This window comes from Furipterus horrens, unplaced genomic scaffold (assembly GCF_987537825.1).
Source record: "Furipterus horrens unplaced genomic scaffold, mFurHor1.1.pri manual_scaffold_4, whole genome shotgun sequence".
Taxonomy (NCBI): Eukaryota; Metazoa; Chordata; class Mammalia; order Chiroptera; family Furipteridae; genus Furipterus; species Furipterus horrens.
Window position 1 is genome coordinate 90,308,532 of NW_028327174.1, and position 18,799 is coordinate 90,327,330.

At 40.6% G+C, this 18,799-nt stretch overlaps 1 protein-coding gene across 2 annotated transcripts in view; it reads right to left on the bottom strand.

Annotated features, from left to right (window-relative positions):
• Positions 1-18,799, bottom strand: part of MTUS2 (microtubule associated scaffold protein 2) — a 447,573-nt gene that overhangs the window by 368,704 nt on the left and 60,070 nt on the right. The gene's annotated exons all lie outside the window — the stretch shown is intronic.

The window sequence follows — 18,799 nt, forward strand, 5'->3', positions numbered from 1 at the left end:
TAAGAAGAATAGATACGAGTTGTTTTTGGGGAGGAAAAATATAATTTTTGATAGAGGGGTTGATAGATTAATAATAGTTGAGACTGTGCAAGCCAGTTAGTAATATTTACATTGTATGTTAAGAAAAATAGAAGAAAAGGATAGAAAAATACTTAGTATAGTAAGAAAGTGGGATTGTATTGTATTTGGGTTTATATAGTAATTATATTGTATTATTTAAAGTAATAGGGGGGCTAAGCTAGACACACAAACGAATAAACCACTATTAAAGAGAAAGGATGAGAAGGAGAGGTTATATGCAACACGTTAGAGATAAAGTTTGTTATTATTGGAAGAGGTGGAGGAAAAACACTCCCCCAAAAAATCCCCAAGAAAATAGAAGAAAGAAAAGAAGAAAGAGAGAAAGAGAAGAAAATAAAAAATTTACCACAACCCCCCCCAAAAAACCCCAAAAGGTTAGCAAGAAAGGAACAAAGAAAGATAGAAAAGAAAGAATACAGAAGAAAAAAGAGAGAGAAAAAAAAAATTGAACCAAAAAAAATATATATATATATATATATATATATATATATATACCCCCCAAAACCCCCCCAAAAAAAAACCCCAGGAAAAGAATAAAGAAAGAAGGAAAGAAAAGAAATTATTAAGAAGAAAGAAAGAACAAGGGAGAAAAAATTTGGGAGAAAAAATTTGGAGAAAAAAAAAAAAAAAAAAAAAAAACGATGTTTTTACTCCGTTTTAGCCTTGGTGTGTTGCCTTCTTTTTCTGGGTCCGCAGCTGGTCTAGTGTGGCAGGTCAGAGGTTCTTGTTCTTTTGCCGGACTGGTGTGCGCACCCGGTTGCCGCTATGGTGCGCGCCCGCGGTTGCCGGCACGGCGCGCTACCTTGCTGCCCGCTGTAGCCAGTTGAGGTGCCCTTGCGCGCAAGCCCCTGCGCGCTCTGACGGCCCGAGAGTTTGCCCCGCGGTTGGAGCCCACTGCTGCCGGGCCGCGGTGGTTCCCCGTTCGTGCCAAGGTGTCTCTGTCCGCGCGGGCGGCCCGAGCGCTTTCCCCGGGATTGGCTCCTTCTTTCGCTGGGGCGCGGCAGTTCCCCGTTCGCGCCGAGGTGACCCTGCCCGCGCGGACGGCCCGAGCGCTTTCCCCGGGATTGGCTCCTTCTTTCGCTGGGCCGCGGTGGTTCCCCGTTTGCGCCAAGGTGACCCTGCCCGCACAGGCGGCCCGAGAGCTCCCACTGACCCCGGGCTGAGGTGCTTTCACGCTCGCACGCTGCCCCGTGCCCTCAGTCCCGCTGAGCCGAGCTCCGGGAGTTGGTCTCTCGCCTCTTAGGGCAGGGCCAGGGACACTTGCGCTCAGTGGAATCGAGCGTCCGTGGGTCGCCGCCTCTCGCTGTTCCCGTGCTGCAGCCGCCCGCCTTCCCTCACCCATCTGGGCGGGCACAAACAGAGCCTGCGCTAGTGGTCTGCTTTCCGGCCTGGGGCCCTGTGCCCACGGGAGCTGTCTAGGGGTGTCTGTGCACAGTCCTCTGCGTGTTCAGTGGGCCCTCCCTGTGCCCGTTGGGGCACTGATCTTATGTCCGTTGGGGAATGTCCAAGGGACGCCTGGACTCACGGCCCCGCGCACCTGGGCCAGTGAATGAGAGCACTTCCCTATGTGCGCCCCCGTGACCCAATGGTAGGGTTGAGGAGTGGATTAGCGCGCCCCTGCGCCTGGGCTCCTCCAGAACGGCCTACCACACCCAAACTTTCCTCCCGTCTCCACCATCCACTAGAGAAAAATATAAAGGAGAATTATGTTCTCACTTGCCCGGCAGCACGCTGTCTCCTGTCCTTCAGCGCCAATGCCACTTGGTCGAGTCCCGTCTCTGCCAGCGGGCAGAGATCCGCTCTCCGCCTGACTCCTCTCTGGGGTAGCCTGTGGTCGCCAAAAATCCTTTGTGTGCTTCCCGCCACAGCTCGGGCAGCCGCCCCAGTCAGGAATCCCGTTTCGTCCCCTTTTTCTCCGCTATCCTCACTAAACAGGTTGTTCCCAGATGGATTTTCTCTAATCCAGCAGTGCCTTGGCTCAACTCCCGCCAATGTCCAGCTGCTCACTGAGATGTTCTGTCTGCAATTAGACCAAACTGTAGACGGGTCTCCGGAGCCTAAAACCGCAACCTCTCCTCACTCCTCCGCCATCTTACCTCTATTTCCAATTTTTAACCATTTACTTAGCACCTAGAACAGAGCAGGCACAGAACTAGGCAGGGGTCATTGCAAACATATGGTTTGTTCCTTCTCCATATGATAAATCCCTTTGACAGGGTTTAAAGGGATTGAAAGAAAGAAAGAGTGATGTGTTGGGGTGTGGATTTGTTGAGAGAAGCATATCATTTAGTTTCTTTTCTCTGTTTCTGATGGTTTCAATTCCTTCAAGAGCTAACCAAACAGATCTCTTTTGTGACCTGATTCTTTACTAACCTACCCATCTCCCTTCCTTAGCTAGACTTAACAGAAGTAAAAATACATGAAGCTGATTCTAGACAACATTGCAAAAACATGTTGTCTTGTCTCTCTATTAACAAATGCCACTGAGGAGGGAAATAAAAGCAACCTGTATCTTCCCAAAGTAACTGTGAATAAGAGTGGGAAAGAGTGTCTTGCATTAAATAGTAAGAAACATACTCTTAATTTAGTCATAAGCAAAAAGTCAGTGTGCCTAGTGAGAAGAAAATGCAGCCATAGCTAGTGATAAAACCCACAAGGGTGAGGACTGACCTAGACAGCCCTCCTCATTAATTACGCATTCCTAGTGGAAATGTTCTCACTGACACTTTCATCAACCAAAAGCCTATGGTCCTTTAAGACCTAGTGCAGCTCAGTGTCTTCTTCTTCCTCTAGAAAGCCTCAACTGCTAACCTGGGATGACTGCCCCACAAACACTCAGGGATTAGGGGCTCAATTCAGGGGCTTTTTCTGGCATCAGTAGAGTGCAACTTTCTGCTCAGGATTCAGTTTTATAATAGGTATCCCTATTTACATTACATTTCATATCCTTTAGCCTAAAGGAGCCTCAGTTACATGATCTCATTCTCATGGCACAGTGGAGAATGAGATTTGGAGAAATGAAACAGTGAGTAAGTTGCAGAGTGGGAACTTGAACTACAGTCTTCCTAGCGGGAGTCCTGTGCTCTTCCATGCACCTGCATTAGTCCCAAATACACCCTGGATGGAACTTAACTTTATTAATATAGTTCTTTAGAAATTCCCCATATTTATCTGTATGATAAATGGAATTTACCCCCATATTTTATCTGTATAATACAGTATCCCTCACTTATGATGGGTATTACATTCTAGACACCCCGTGATAGGTGAAAATCCACGAAGTAGGAATCTTACATTTATTTTAGTATTTAAAAATATTTTAAGGCTTTATAAACCCTTTCCACACACATATAAACCATTCCCAGTCCCTTATTAACCTTTCTCACTCCCTTGTTAACCTTTTCCACACTTTTATAAACACTATTTATGTTCTTAAACATATTCTGCACTCTTAAACCTACTAACTTTAACAACATATGTATACAGTACTGCAAAATCCCGCGATATAGCAAAAAATCTGTGATAAATAATATAATATTTTTAAAAGTCCCACAATACAGTGAGGTGGCAATAAGTGAACCGTGATATAGAGAGAGACTACTGTATATGGAATTCCTTGTATAATTAATTTTATATAGTCTTTTTTATAAAACAACATAAATATAAGCTCTTTAATGCCCAGACCCTCACCATCCACATATATTTCTACCTTGATACTCAAGTACCCAGTACAGAGTCAAAAAACAATGGGCTCTTCTCAATGTTTCTGAAGTTTTTTTATTGAATATAAGAGTGATCAAAACATTTTGGGGGATCCATGCCTGACAACATCTGTCAGACTCATGCTGAGGCAGATTTCTTAAGGATAAGTGAATAATTTCTTATAGATGTCTCATAAAACATCTATATTATTACCTTTTTAAAAGCAATAAGGAATGATGGGCAATTTTATGATCACTGAAATAATACTCTCTCGAGAAACAGAGAGAGTGGGAAACTTTTGAATGCTCTTACACTGTTAGAAATGTGTTCTGCCATTTTGTTCCACACTTTGTCTATTCAATAACATGACAACACTTATAACAGAGGCTTTTAACAAAGTCTTTTTTGAACACAAGCAGAATCTGTTTTTTCTTGCTATGCTAGTTATTTTATACAGCCTTCTTTCATGTTTTAATTTTTGTCAGGATGTTGTAGAGATCAGTTCTGCCCCACTTTGATCTCCATTGCCAGAAGTATCTGAATTCGGTAGCAGAGGGAACTGTAATTACACTGGACCCCAGAGGCATCCTTAGGTGGAGAATTCCCCTCATTTCACACCAAAACTTCAACTCCTTCTTAGGTCCCAGGGAATAACAGGTTAATTAACCACTACTTCCCCCCTTTCTTCTCAATTTTCAAAGATGTGATATTTCCATCTTATCTTTTCTTCCTTATCTTTTCTCCTTCTCTTTTCTTCTTCTCATTTCCCTTCTCATGTTTAGAAAATATAAGTGAACAAATGCTTTTAAGATTTTCAAATAGGGAAACAAGATGGCGGAGGAGTAAGTGGAAGTTACACTAACCTCCTCCCAGAACTAGTCTGGATTTACAACTTAATTTTGGAGAAATCATCTGGAATAACCAACCAAACACTAGCTGGAGAGAGGTCTTATAACCACGGAGAGACAGGAAAGGCCACTACATCACAACGTGACCAGTAGGGAGTGCGGAGATGCAGAAGGGCTGGATGGGCACACACGGGTGGCAGCTGAAGGCACTGAGAAACAACTCATCATCCAGGGGTTCCCCCTGAGAAGGGCAGGGTCTAAACCCCCATCTGAGTTTCCCAGCTTACAGCAACAGAGTGGAAAGTAAAATAGTATCCAGCTGAGAAAAGCGAAAAGCCACAGGGTTTCTTGCTAGCCGGAGAGAAACAGCCGGAGAAAAAGAGCTCTTAAGTGAATCACATTCAAAAATATTTTGCCCCCACTTACCCTGGTCTCAAGCAGAGGGGAAGGCAGAGAGGACTGGAGACACTTGGGGAGAGTCTGGTGTGGTGGCTTTGAGGGGAGAGCTGGGGAAGCGGCCGGCTGGGTCCCAGTGCTGACTCATCCCCACACTGCAGGCAGACCATTCCCGGCCAAGTGGTGTCAGCCTGAGGGGAAGCAAAAGCCTTGCCTACAGGAATTAAGCTGCCACACCCACAGTCCTTAAGCCTGACGGCTAATCACAGATTGAATAGATTAACAACTAAAGCAGACAGACAAAGGCAGTAGATCCCTGGAAGTCTCCAACAGGCTGCCTAGGCCCAGACTGGTACAGGATCTGATGCCACCAGAGGCAGATCCAGGAAGTGCAGATCAATCTAAGAAGCGGCAACAAACAATAGGAGTCACAAAAATGGGGAGACAGAGAAACAACCCCCCATCGAAAGGAAAGGTAGAGTCCCCAGAAAGTGTGCTAAATGAAATAGAGGGGAGCCAACTATCAGATATGGAATTGAAAGCACGGATTATGGAGAAGCTCAATGAGCTCAGCGGAAACTACAGAGAACTCCAGAAAAACTACAGTGAACTCCAGAAGAACTATAAGGAACTTACTGAGAATTATACCAGCATCAAAAAGGACATGGAAGCAATCAATAAGAGGCAGGAGGAAATGAAGAATATGATCTCTGAATTGAAGAACACAGTAGAAAGAATTAAGAACAGGCTAGAGGAAGCAGAAGATCGGATCAGCGAGCTGGAGGACAATGTAGACAAAAACTCACAGACAGTGCAACAAAATGAAAAAAGACTGAACAAGACTGAAGAGGCTCTAAGACAGCTGCAGGACAACATGAAATGTAATAATATCCGTATCATAGGAATTCCAGAAGGAGAAGAAGAAGAGAAAGGGATAGAAAACCTCTTTGAAAAACTAATGACAGAAAACTTCCCTAACATGAGGAGAGAAAGAATCATGCAAATCCAGGAAGCACAGAGGGTCCCAATGAAGATGAACCCCAACAGGCCCACTTCAAGACACATCATAATTAAAATGGCAACATTCAAAGACAAAGAGAGAATCATAAAAGCAGCAAGAGAGAAACAACTAATAACATACAAGGGAGCTCCAATAAGGCTATCATCAGATTTCTCAGCAGAAACACTACAAGCCAGAAGGAAATGGCAAAAAATATTCCAAGCAATGAAAAACAAAGGCCTACAACCAAGAATACTCTACCCAGCAAGGCTCTCATTCAAAATGGAAGGTGAAATAAGGAGTTTCCAAGACAAAAGAAGGCTAAAAGAATACATCTCCACCAAACCAGCATTGCAAGAGATGCTAAAGGGTCTGCTTTAAGAAGATGAAGAAACAGAGAGAGACAGAGAGGAACACGAGTACAAAGGGGGAAAATGACAATGAATAAGTACTGAAAGAAAGAAGGAACTTCTACCATTTGCAACAACATGATTGGAACTGGAGAGAATTGTGCTTGGCGAAATGAGCCAGGCAACAAAAGAAAATTACCTTATGCTATCACCTGTTGCAGGAAACTGATGAACAACACAAACAAATGAGCGAAATTGAACCAGAGGTATGTGAACAAGGAGTAGACTAATGGTGACGGGGGGGTGGGGGGAGATGGGAGGGAGAGAAGGAGTAGGAAGGGGAAGAGTCTAGTCAAAGAACATGTGTGGATGACCTATAGACATGGACAGCTGGGTGGAGACTGGATGTGGGGGGTGGGCAGGGTGCAGGGAAGCAGGAGGGAAAATAAAAAGTGAGACAACTGTAATGGAAAAACAAACAGAAAATTTTTTAGTGGGGGGAAAAAATGAAAATATAAAGAACGGAAATGCAAGTTCAGTGAATATTAGAAGGACAAGGATTTTCCTTCCGATAAGACAATCCTACAGATTTAGAGACTTGTATGTGGGTTATGTTACATAAATTAACATGTATTTTCTGTTTTCAAAGGGCATAAGCCTGCGATCTCATTATCTGAGTGATTGTCTGTACGTATAGGCCTCACTTAATCCTGTCTGCATTGCTGCCTCCTGAGACTCAACGGTTTGGCTGAACTAAGTGGCTGGGTTGGTGAAGAACGGGGTGGTCTGTGGGCTTCACTTTAAAACTGGTTTCTCTTTTCTATCCTAATGGCTTGGACAGAAAGAGCCCAGAGGCCTGAGAGGGGGGAAACCTAAAATATTTCCCTCAGTCCAAACTAAGTATAATGGGCAAAAGGGTTTTGGACAGGTGAGATGTACCTGGCATACCTTCCTCCAAAGAAGCCCTTATTTTCCCTAATGTGGGACATTGAAAAATTAATACCTGTCTTTTGTCATCTAGTGGTTACGGATTGAATGATATTCTTTAACCCTGTTGCCCCCACAATACAACAAGGATGCCAGCCTGTTAAACCAAGCATGCTGTTGTCCAGAGACAGCCAACCAACCTGGAGTCTGCACGATCCTTCCCCATGTGGGAAGGCCACCCTCCCCTCCACACCCCCACTCTTATTAGGGATTTCTGGACCCAAGGGTAGGTAGGACGATGACCATGTCCAGCTTGAAGCAGCTAGAGGAGCTCGAGACCTTCGTCCATTGTCCTTTATAAGATTGTAAAGGGTCTTAAGTCTGAGAGGGAGGGATTGTTATTTTTTATTGTTAAAATATTTAACTAATTAATTAATTATTTTTAAAAAAGAAGAAGAATATATGAAAGGGTGAGGCGGGAGAGCTTGTATGTACGACCCATGGGCATGGACTTGGAGAGGGGATTGTTGGGGAAGGGGGGGTGCTGGGCGGAGGGGAGCAAAGGGGAAAAAATTGGAACTATTGTAACAATATAATCAATAAAATATACTTAAAAAAAAGAAAAAAAAGAATAATATAGGAAAGAGTGAAGCCAAAGAACTTATATGCACAACCCATGGACATGAACTTAGGGGGCTGGGATTGCTGGAGAGAAGGGGGGGTACTGGGCAAAGGGGAGCAAAGAGGGAAAATTGTGATACTGTAACAATATAATTAATAAAATATACTTAAGAAAAAAAACAAAGAAGTATCCAAAGGGAACTTATATTTCCTGGACAAGCAACCAGTCTGTAGTCTGTGAGCAAAGCTTTCCTCAGCTGTATTAAAAACTAGGAAGACACAGACTATTTTTTATGTACTTTCAGAGCCACTATTGGGCGGAGGGGAGCAAAGTAATAGCACCTGCTTGTAACAACACCCACTCCTTAGCCTCCAGCTTAATTAGCATGTTTATTCAGTGAAACCATTTTAACAGGGTCTGTCCAGGCTCACTTACCTTCATTAACAAACCTGACTGGTGTCAACAGAAGTTCCCTCTGACAGCACCAATTTTTAAGGCACACCTTGGGGTTGACAGTGACCACGGTGTGCTGGCATTTTTCATTTTCTAATCAAAGGGGTCAGAGTAAATGTGTGTTGACAGCTGACAGCTGAGGCTGTCTATTGTGTCAACTTCCTGCCATGCAGTTTCAAATCAAGAGTGTGAGGAAACAGATTCAAGCCTCAGATTTCTGTCACAGTGGCCTCAGTGGGAGACTCTTCGGTGACTGCTATTCTGTTGCACTTATCTGTGGCAAGGGCAAAAGGTGGTGGCTCTTAGCAAACCTGTGGTAAGGGTGTATACCTGCACACCTATGTCTACATGTGAACACACACACTCACATACAAGGATGTGAGAAGGATCCCTGCATAACTACTGTCACATTTTTAGTAGCCAACCAAGGATAATGAGCCGGGGAGGGTCACCAGCATCTGTGAATATTTAGCTCCATGTGTCTTCAGCACAGGCCCAGGACAGTCACCTACAGATGTGGAAGAGCAGGGCAACAGTTGGCCATGGCCATGGGGGGAGCAGCTGGTCACCATGGCCACACGCTGGTGTTAAGAATGATACAGCCCTGTGTCTGCTCAGGTCAGGGAGAGTGCATTTAACCCGAAGTCCCCCCGAGTGGCAGTAGGAGATAAAAAAAATGCTGAGGCCATGGCATCCACAGTTCTGTCAATGAAATCCATCCATGTTTACCTCCAGCCCTTACTAAGAAATTACAGAGAAAATAATTGTAAAATATGTCATTCTTTGCCCACAGAAATCCCAGGGAACAGAAAGAGAACAAAACGCTAAAGTAGAGAAAACAGCACGGACAGTGAAGAATGCTATCATGTAGAATAAAAAGAAGTGAGGAAACTTTTCGGAATTTATTGGAAGAAGTAAGCATCCTTAGCAACAACACTGCAGTAACACACTTTACTTAGGGTCAGTGTTGACTTGACATAAATGGAGCCAAAGACTAAAGGTCTTAATATAAGAAATCTAAGTCCCAATGTCATACCTGAACTGGCAGAAGTTCTCACCAGCTCCTTAGGGGGGAAGAACTAGACATTTATTGCAAAACCTATCACATGTAATAGGAATTTATTGTATATATTTAGGGTAAAAATAATACATAAATACATAGTAAATGTATCAAATTCTATGTTATGGATTTAATTATTCTCAGTGTATCCCTGTTGTCTTCACAAGTTTAAATTGCGTGGCAAGTAGATCTGAACTGAACCCCACACAGCCCTGACACAGCAGAGATGCTGGCTGGGTCAGATGTGAAGACAGAGTAAGGGCTTTCTTTACATCTGGGTGTGCTCCAAGTTAAAGCAGAACATTGTTCACAGATGTCTACGCATTGACACTCAAGAGTCGTCGTCGTCGTCGTCGTCGTCGGCAGACGTCCGTCTCGAGAGACGATGGTGTAGCTTCTTAAGAGTCTATCTGCACCGCCGAGAATGGCTGTGCAGTCCGACTCGGGAGTGACACGGTATCTGTCTCCTCCCGTGTTGAATCGACATCTTGCGATGACGCTGGAGTAACAACTCTATAATGCCTGGTTGGTCCAGTTAATATCATACTTTGTTTTGGCCCTACAACCATTAACTAGAATAAACACACACATTCTATCATTCAGCTTGAAATTATGAGACTTTTTAAAAAGAATCATTTGGAGGCAGTGTTGAAGATCACCAAATCTGAAAGCCTCATTTCACCGATTAAGAACTGAGGCCCAGACAAGTAAAACAGAAATTGCCTGAGGCCACACTGTTAGTCAGTAAGAGAGCTGAGGTTGGGGGCCTTATTCCTGGCTACCAGTCCAGCTCTCCTTACATTTCACCTTGATAATTTAGAGGGAACCAATAAAATAAATTTTCATATATTATTATGAAATATATTTTATATAAAGATACAAAAGATACATTATCTTCAGTGTATACAATTATTCCAACATTTAAATTTCTGGGTTTTTTGACAAGACCAACTAAAAGGAAATAAAAGAACAACACCTAGTTTTTAGTGACTCTGGTTTTTGGTTACCCAAAGTATGTGGCTGATGAACATGCAGCATGGTCAAAATCATCCTTACATAATAACATAGCCACAGAGGAACTTCCAGACCCCAGTGCCAAGCTCACAAGTACATACTCCACTGATCAATGGTATTCAAACCCCAGTGTTGAATCTATTTTACCAAAATCACCAAGCTCATATACAACCTGCACGCATTCAACTGTGTAAGAACATTCAATGAAATGTGAGTTTAGTGTCCAAAAGTTACCATGTTCATCAGACATAATTTTTTATGGCTATTGGTCTAATAGACCCATATTAATAGCAGTTATAGCATTAATGCAATCTACACATACCTAATCATAAACTCTAATATTTCATTTCAGCTGGTGGAACTCACTAGCTGATAAAAATCTACATTTCACTTCCTCACCTGAGGATATGTTTTTATTGATTTTAGAGTGGGGGAAGAGAGGAGAGAGAGAGAGAGAGAGAGAGAGAATGATGTGAGAAACATCAATCAATTGCCTCCTATAAGAACCCCAACTGAGGACTGAAGCCTTAACCTAGGAATGTGCTCTGACCAGGAATTGAACTGCAACTTTTTGGTGCATCAGACAATGCTCCAATGAACTGAGCCACCCAGCCAGGGAGAAGGACACTGTAATTTTTAACAGTTTTACCCACATTATTTGAGTCAAGGTGGATAAACTAGCTGTTACTTAAGCAATAAAGAACATTTTCACTTACAGGCAATGACTAATACTTGGAAGGACCATGTTCTCTTTTATAAATGTGTGTGAAGGAAGCAAAGAGAGGAGTAAAAATAAGAATTGAATGTATGGAAATAACTGGAAAAATTCACAGCATGATTCAGTGAAAATGATTCTATTTTTTCCTTATAGAGAATAATTTAAATTACATAATTACTGATTCCAGGAAAATAGATATTTAAATTCATCAGTGATGTGTGTTTGACTTCCTCATTTCCAGAGAGAATCAGAGCTTATTTTTGGCTTTTGTTCTCATTATTCTCTTTCCCCCACTTACCCAAGTATGATTGAGATACTTGACAAAGTAAAATCCTAGTTCAATGTAATTAGACTCTAGCAAAACAAGAAGCTATGTGAAGCCCTTTATACACTACAAAATCAAATGTTCCCATTCTTTAGACATTAGAAAGGCACAGAAATAAAATTAGATCCAACTCTCAATTTCTATTTTGGGCAGAGGTTTGAGATGCCATCAGCTTAGATTAATGTGGTATGTATTAGTCACCTTGTATAAATATCTTTTATTTAAAAGGAACCCAACTGAATGTAAATGTGTGTGAACATTTTCTTAAATGATAATATGTTAACAACATGGCAGAGCCCTTTTAGATAAAGTCAAAACAAGACTTTTCTCACCTATATTTTATAAATATCTGAACAACCACAAGCTTATAGTTCAAAAGTAAGAGATTCCCATGAAAATCAACTGATCAACTTCCAGAGCTACGTGCCTTAAGGTTTCACAAATGACACAGGTTTTCCTCTAATCCTGAAAAAGTTACTTACCACACACAAGAGAGGTGATTGTAAAAACTTAGGCATGGAATGGCTATCATCTCCTTGACTTAGATGTGTATTATAACTATCACCTTCCTTGCCTCGTGCCAGACACAGTTAATCCCTCACAGCCATTTTTCCAACTGAGCTTTTAAATCTTTCTTAACAGAGAACTTCATGCACATGAAGTTGGAAGAAGACATGGAAACATTATGATTACTATTGTGCAAGGCTCTGTTCGAAGCATTTTGCATTTATTACTTCCACCTAATGTTCCCATTAATCCTATGGTGGTTTTGCAGTTTATTTATTATTATCTAATTATTATTTTACAATAAGAAAGCAGAGGCACAGACAGCAGAGGCAGTAAACAGCAGAGGCAGGACACAACCCAGGGAGTCTATTGGTAGAGACCATGGCCTTCATTACTATGCTATGTCATCTCTTAAGAAATGAAAACCAATACAAAGAAAGATGGGATTTTAACCTTTTATTGTTTCAGAAATTTGCAAACATACAAAAAAAAGTGAAGTAAAAGGTATAATGAACTCTTACAGTTCCATCATTGAGCTTCAAGGATTATCCAAAACTTAGCTATCTGGAATCACGGTATTTTTTTTTTTCATTGTTGTTTTTGTTTTGTTATTAGTTTTTTTTTTTTTTTTTTGTTATTGTTGTTCATCTCTTGGCTGCATTATTTTACAGCAAATCCAGAATACTGTCATTACCTAAAACCAATGAAGAATAATTAGATCCAAAAATATAATGCAGTTGTGCTGAGACAGCCAGGAGAGGACCAGAGGGTCATGTGGTCTTTCCTCACCCCCACTCAGTAAGATTAGCTGCTTCCTCCTTCATGTACCTCCTCCCCTACCCACCCACCAAATGCTGTGCCATCTTCAGCCATAGTCACACTAACAGCCCCTTGCACACCTGCATACTCCCACCACCCCACTGGATTCTAATTTCACATGGGTGAGGATCATAGCATCCTGGTCACAATAGCTGTCAACACCGAGCTCTGTTCTTACCCAATAACAGATGTTGAAGTGTGTAGAGCAGGGTAAGGCAAAATGGGCATCTGATCTTCATAAAACAAGACAGCCAAGAAAAATGAGGCAGTTCAACTAGACATTATTTTTACTTTAAATAAAAATATTATCCCCAAATTACAGTTGATCTTACTTACAACCATAAATGGCCAACTTTCTTAAAAACAGAACAAAATATATTTATACTTTAATCTTATCCCTGGATGGACCTGATCATAACAGAATGTACAAAGATGTCAGTAAGATTTTATCTCAAATAGGCGGTAGTTTCTCTGAATTCTAATCTCGTAGGTCCTTTCCAGCTCCTTTTTCCATGAATAAAAAATGACTCCCTTGTTGCCACTGGAACATGAGATAGCTTAATGGCAGTTTCAGTAGGAGTTATTAATAATACTGCTTGTCAACTCTGATCTTATTTAGAATGCATGTCCAATACAGAAAATCAAATGTGTTATGTATGTAAATGTATTTTATAATATTCATGAGTGTAAACGATGAAGTTAACATTTCAAAAGGCTTTTGTATTAATCCTAATTTTCACTGACTAACCTTCCAAAAAGGCTAGTGATTTTTCAGTTCAGATTATATCTCCAGAATCTAAACTCTATTCAAAAATTTAAAAAATATCTACTTATTTAAGTATTAAAACAAGGAGTAAAAACTCTAGAATTTAATGAGAATACTTAATCTCTCCAAGTTGAGATATCTAATTTTAGAAACTTTAAATACTCTTATGAAAAACCTCAACAGTAGGGTGTTAGCCCAGTCTTTAAAAGTGGCTAATTATATGCATTGCTAGGAAATATATAGGTTATTAGGTGTTTGTGAGACTATGAAGTCAATCTACATGATAATTTATCTTTGAATTTAATTATACTTTAAATGACCTATTATCTTTACTATGCCTTGAGTTGTATAAATCATCTGTTGGTATACCACAGTCAATGGCAGCAGTATTTTAGAGATTCTAGAAAATTGTGAATACCACAATGATAAACTTCAACTATCAAGATTTGCCAAAGTCTTGATAAAGTGAAAATATGTTCCCAGTACAAAATACTTACAAAAGCTGTCCAAGTTACTCTCAAGGGTCTCTCTTGTTCCACACTCACCTAAGAGAAAATGTTTCTATTAGGAGAGAATCTCTCTTGAAATTCTATTACTGTAAAGGCAATGTGAGGTAATGTGAGAGACACTAAAATTGAGATATAACCCCAATCCTCAAGAGCTTACAATCCATAATAGAGACAGGACATAGGAACAAATAACTACAATGAGATGGTATGTGAAAATTCAAAAAAGTGCTAAAAGCAAGGGGCCATAGAAATTTCAAGGAGAAAAGATCATTTTGGGTTCACAGATAAAGGAAGGTTAGAGGAAGTGGTGTCTAAACTGCACTTGAAAATTACATCATCTACAGAGAGAATTGGGGGGAGGGGAGAGCACTGCAGAGATTAATCATTCACACCAAGACCCAAAGGTAGGAAAGCATAAATCCCTCAAAGAAGGACATGAATAATTCTGGTTGGCTAGCTAAGTGTATATGTCAGGGGTTGGTGTGTAGGGAAGGTGAGAAGGGGAACACCCAGCAAGGAGCAGAAGCAACTACAAGGACTGCATGGAGCAAAACGGGTAAAAGAGAAAATTGTCTAGGATCAAGAGCCTTATGGATTAGAGTGAGAAGATACTGGGAATAGTTTAGGTGAGAGGTACAGTAGTCCCTCTCTATATCACAGTTCACTTATCGCAGCCTCACTGTATCACGGGATTTTTAAAAAATATTATATTTAATTATTTATCGCAGATTTTTTGCTATATCATGGGATTTTGCGGTACTGTATACGTATGTTGTTAAAGTTACATAGGTTTAAGAGTGTAGAATATATTTAAGAATAAGTAGTGTTTATAAAAGTGTGGCAAAGGTTAATAAGGGAGTGGGAAAGGTTAATACGGGACTGGGAACGGTTTATAAGTGTGTGGGAAGGGTTTATAAAGTCTTAAAATATACATAAATACTAAAATGAATGTAAGGTTCCTACTTCACAGATTTTCTCCTGTCACGGGGGGTGGAGGGGAGGAGTCTAGAACGTAATACCCGCAATAAGTGAGGGAATACTGTACTAAGATGGAGGAAAGAGAAGGAACTGATCAGATTCATTCACTGAATACAAAAGAAAGCAAAGGAAGACAACAGACAATACTGATTCTAAAATTTCCAGCCTCAGCAGCCAGAAGATCATAGATATCACTAAAAGAGAGGCTTTGAGAGCAGGCACTGGTTTGTAAAATATAATAAAAGATTCATTTAGGGGGAAATGTTCAATTTGAGGTAACTTGAGTCACCCAGATATTTGGAAGGCCATTTGCCATTTGGGAGGTAGGTGAGTAGCTCTAGAGAGAGGCTGGGGCTAGAAATATGGATTCACATCATATCCTAAGTTCTAAGAGCTGATGCTGTGGATGAGAGGATCAAAGGATTGAAATAGATGCATTTGAAGAACAAACCTCAGGAGCTCCAACACATGGTCCAGTGGCCAGGAGACAGATGAGGCTCTGATGAACCAGAGATGTCAATCTCTTAGATTCAGGGGGTTTTCTGGATGCACCCCCCCAAAAGACATCCTAGAGCCCATCTCCACCTCTTAAAATACTGTCCAGCTGACAAGACCTCTGAGAAATTTCCTGATCATCCTAATCAGAAACCAACCCTCCACCTAGCTCATGAACTTCTGCCCAGCCTTGCATCATTTTTCAGGCTATGGGCACATACATTTTTGTGTCATGGTTATTCATATAAATATCAGCCTCCCTGTCCAACTGCTCAGCTATACCCCTACTTTCCAAAACATTCTGCTATTTCCTTCACCAAAAAAAGATACAAGGGGAAAAAAAAACTTATTTGGAGGGGAGGAGGGACAAATTTCTGTTTTCAAATTATTTTCTAAAAATATTTATATATTTTAATATAATTTTTAGAGATTTTTTTTTCAAGAGAGGGAAAGAAACATCAGTGTTCAAGAGAAACATCCATCCGTTGCCTCTCACATACCCCCAACCAGGGACCTGGCCCACAACCCAGGCACGTTCCCTGAACAGAAACCTTTCAGTTTGCTGGTCGACACCCAACCTATTGAGCCATAGCAATCCGGGCTCTTTTCAAATTATTTTCTCCTGATTTCTGGTCTTAGTTCACTCCTTAATGAAAACATGATGGAATCTGAAAAGAGATGAAGTTGAGGAGAAATTGGAAAGGACAAGGTGGCAAATGTCACCTTCTTCATATTCTTTTCTGATATTTTCTGTTTCTGAGCACCCTGTAGGTTAGGTGCTGTTCAGAATACACAAAGAGATATGATTCCCTAAGTAAATTATTCCCTCCTTGGATGATATGATCTAGTTTCATTAATTATTAATTCATGAAACCCTAAGTCTTCCTCTTCCCCTCCACACCCCAACACACATGCCCTCAAAGATTTTAACTTTAAATTACACCTACTTACCCACTGAGAAAATCAAGTCTACATCTAACTGCTGATTAATTTGATAGCAAACTATGCTTTAGTGTATAGTATGTTAACAACACTAAATTCTACAGTAACTGTTTTTCTCTGAGTATCTATTGCCTAAAGGATATACTGGAGATTTTTCTTTTCCTTCTCTGAAAACTATAAAAAAATTATGAGCTACATCCAGGGTCAGACCTGCTCAGATACTATGATTTTAACTTTAAATTTAAGTTTCAAGTTAGAGCATTACTTTTTTTCCTGTTCAATTTCAATTTTAACAAAGCTGGGGGTCACTAACTAGTATAATTTGAAGTTCTATTTAAGGTTCTAAATGGGCCACCTTCAGAACCTTCACATGGTGACCCTGTGAAGCAGGGAAGGGAGGTGTTGAGGCCTGTCTCCTGCAGCACAATGAAGATAAAGGTTCTGTGTTCATCAGAGGAGCTGGGCTGCTAGTTGGGAGCTACAGAGAGGCAGCCTGAACCCACACAGCAAGTGGCCCAGCCTCAGAGCTGGCTTCTTCCCATCACTTGCAGAGCTCACACTCACTCTTAGGGCTCCCTGGCTGATGACACTGGAAATGGTAGGTCAGGTGGGTTTGGCCTCTTGAGCTCAGGTGGAGGGTAGATTTCGCACAGAGCTACTGAGACCCACATCCAGTGTTCATGGGCCTTCCTCTCCACACTCATCATCACTTGCCCCAGAACCCAGAAATATAGCACAGAAGAGGAGCAGCTAAGCCAAGTTAGCCAAGAAAACACTAAGGGCTTCACAATAATCACTTAACAGCACCCTGAATATATCATTCCACAGTCACTGTGGACACTGTTCCAACTGTTTATAGGCACATGAATATCTACAAATATGAGTTGCACATTTACAAATAGTTCCTTTTTATAGTTACATTTCAGATTTTGAGAGACCTACTGGGCCACTATAATTTCTAAGTACAATGGTATTCCTAAAGTAAATCCAATGGTAGTGTCTGAAAAAAGAACAACATTCCAAGAAGAAAAAAGGAACCGACTCCGATATGATATTCACTGCTCCTATGAGCTAAACCAACAAAGCTGTGCTCCTAGGATATGACAGAAGCACTTCCAGTCTTTTGAGAGCTTCATATTTTACTTAATCCTTGCCATTTCTCCACTCAAGAACAGATGCAATTATTTTTTACATTAAATCTAATAACAACTACATGAATAAAGGTTAATGGTACTAAGATATCAATTAAAACACATGTCAAGTTTTCTGTGATTTACTGATGAAGTACAAATTTAGTATAGTTAGATGACAATTAAAAATAAATTCCAACATACTATTTTATAAAAATGTAAAATTCTGAGTAGCAATATTCAGTATTGCTTTTAATATGAAGCCTTTACTCTAGGAGCTATTTTCTCTGGCACATAACCCTTGGGTGCTGAGCAGTGCCTGTCAAGTATCCTTTGAAGAAGGGATGATTAGAAATGCTCTAAGCACATCTGGAATTATTCTGTCCACACCTGTCAGCTCTCTTTTAGCAAAAGTTGCCACCATAGGGACACAGCTCGATTCACCTTGACATTAATTTTTTTTTTAAGGAATCAAAACCTTCACTTTTTCCTTAGAAAGATATATACAATATGAGATATTTTGCCTTCATGCTCCCTCTAAAAGAGAAATATGCCACTGGAAATTTTACTACTAAAATTATGACAAAGAGTTGCTTCTGTATTTTAAAATCTTTAGACCATTATGAACATTCATATCTAAAGATACGAGTTACACATTTGCAAATAGTTCCTTATTATATTCACGTTTCAGATCTTGAGACACCTACTGTGCTATGAGGTAACCCTAATTACAATGGCATTCCTAACATGAATCCAGTGGGAAAGCAGGTCTGAGCTCCAGCACCTTCAAGAAACCAAGTGAGCAAAGAACCTCTTAGAAACTACTTACAAACATTTCAAGATAAAGGAAAAGTAATGCATTACTTCTAGGAACAACTAGGTATATGAAAATTTAGAACTGTAAGTGTATAAATGTTCCACACATCACCTCTGTAAACCCAAGATAGAGAAAGAACAATCTTGGAGAAAGGAAATTGAAAAAAATATCATAAAATTGACTTCATTCTCAATCACACTTCCCCAGCTTGATATCCCTCTCCCTCTCCCTCTCTCTACTCCAATTTGACTCAATTACTATAATCCCTTCAAAACAGCTCTCCACGTATAAACCTCTAAAACTTTCCTGGCCATGGCAGATTCTTGCTAACAAACATCTG